Source organism: Tupaia chinensis, unplaced genomic scaffold, assembly GCF_000334495.1.
Source record: "Tupaia chinensis unplaced genomic scaffold, TupChi_1.0 Scaffold144002_1, whole genome shotgun sequence".
NCBI lineage: Eukaryota > Metazoa > Chordata > Mammalia > Scandentia > Tupaiidae > Tupaia > Tupaia belangeri.
Genome location: NW_006203853.1, coordinates 20,742 through 22,748, shown reverse-complemented (window position 1 = coordinate 22,748; position 2,007 = coordinate 20,742). Strand labels below are relative to the sequence as shown.

Genomic DNA, 2,007 nt, shown 5'->3' with positions numbered 1-2,007 from the left:
CCGAATTTCAATGGTGTTTTTCTTATCATAAAATCAAGAGTCAAGGGACCAGCAGTTGGCGTAATGGCTATGTCGCTGGACTCCACTTAGTCGACCGCGGTTCACGTCCCGGACCCAGTGGCTTAAAACTCAAGCCGGGCGCGTGTGCGTATGTGCCCAGGATCCCGAGAGGAGAATGGAGGAGAAGGGATTGCAGTGTGGCCATCCCCCCTCGGGGGGTGATTTCTTGCTTTCTGTCTCTGAGTCTCTCTTTTTCTGGCGAGCACATGTGCCCTATGGCAAAAAACTCTAAAAAAAAAAAAAGAGTCAAATTACAATGGGCTCAAATTCATTGAGTTTTTGAATTACTGAAAATGATTTGTTATTTTAGCAATTATATGAAAACTCACATACCTCTAACCTACCAAATCACTGGTTAAAAATAATGCCATATTAAGCTTCCCTAATTAAAAGAAATTCCATTACAATTTTGGAAGCTTGTTAGGAGGTCCATTTCAGTAAATAAGGTCACACATTAGTTCGAAATATTTTGTAGTTCAAACGTCCACAGACAATCGTACAGATGAGAAATTCCCGATGAATCCACTTAAGTATTATCCCCTTCCCCTTCGGAGCCAAACTGCGTGCTTGGTAATACTGTAAGGTCCTGTGCTACCCCTCCGGAACATGCCCCTTCTGCTCCGCACTTCTCTGTAATCCGGTAACAGACTTGGACTGCCGCCACTTCGGATGTGTGCCGCCTCTTGAAAGGAAGAGACATCCCAGATCACTTCTTGGCCTTTCCTTATTTTATAAATAACTTCTTTAGTTTAAAAGTGTGCTTGGACCTTTGTTCCCCTTCTGACATTCCCAAGATATTATCCCAAACCCACCTTAAAAGGCCGTTTTTTCTTAAGTCCTTATCTAAACACAAAATGCCATTCGAATATGTTTCCTAAAAACTCGTTTATGCGGGCGTCCTACCTGTGCTCGCTTAGACCTGGTACCAAACAACAGCCAGGCAACTCCAGGGCCGCTTCGGCTTCTCTGCTAAACAGTCGTACCGTGCCTACCTTGCCAATTAGGAGTCATTTATAAATGTTGTGTTTTTTTTTGTCGGTAGGGTCAGGATAGAACATCTTTCTTAAGAAACCAAAAAAGAAAGAAAAAAATAATCCCAAGCAAATTAAAATTTTACATAATACAATAAAAATTCCATTTAGAAATGACATAAGCAGATTTAAATAAGATATAAAATGTACTAACTCCCTCACTCAAAGTTTCTTCCCTTTCAACATTAAAATTTCAGGTCTCTGAAAACGAGGACTGAATTCAAGTATAGTCAGTGTCAAACTATCTTCCAGAAAACCAAGTGTCCCTGCGCCTTCCGTCTTCTGCACGGTTCCATTTCTCGGTCCTGTGCAAGTTAGCGACTCAGGGCGCAAGCGCGCCTTTCTGCTTTTCCTGCGGAGTCAGTGACGCTCGTCAAACGTCGTCCCAGTAGTAGGTACATGGACCTGTGTTCAGCGAAAGAATGTAAAATTAATCCATTCATTTTTTAAATAAATAAAGTCCTCCAAGTTCCTCGAGTACCAGCCCTTCAGCTGCTGCCTCGATTCCCCCTTCTCACCTGCCTGCTCTGCCTGAGCGACGGGGCAATGACATGTGCTTCAGCGGCTCCCTTAGCTGCAGACGTAAATGGCAGTCGTCCTCCTGGGCTCTTCGAAGCCGGTGTCCGCCTGGTGAGCACGCCTGAAATCTGCGAGGGTCAGTCTTCACCGCCGTCGGCTGCGTCAGCCCAGTGCACCAGTGTCCTTCTTTCCGGGCCTTCTTCAATATTCTTACACCCGAGCTGCGGCCGGCTGAGGCGGCGCGGCGGCGGGGGCACGGTGGCCTCGCGCGCAGATTGGCGTGTCCTTTTAGTACAAGGAAATGGGAACCGAACAGCCCGAGGAAACCTTCCCCAACACTGAAACAGCAAACGCCCAGCAGAAGACATGGAAGAGGAGCGAGCATTTTAAGGATCTA

The 2,007-nt window shown here is 46.0% G+C and overlaps 1 pseudogene; it reads left to right on the top strand.

The window, feature by feature from the left end:
• Positions 1–1,911: 1,911 nt before the first annotated feature.
• The window catches only part of LOC102469714 (heterogeneous nuclear ribonucleoprotein K pseudogene), a 1,742-nt pseudogene continuing 1,646 nt past the window's right edge, over positions 1,912–2,007 (top strand).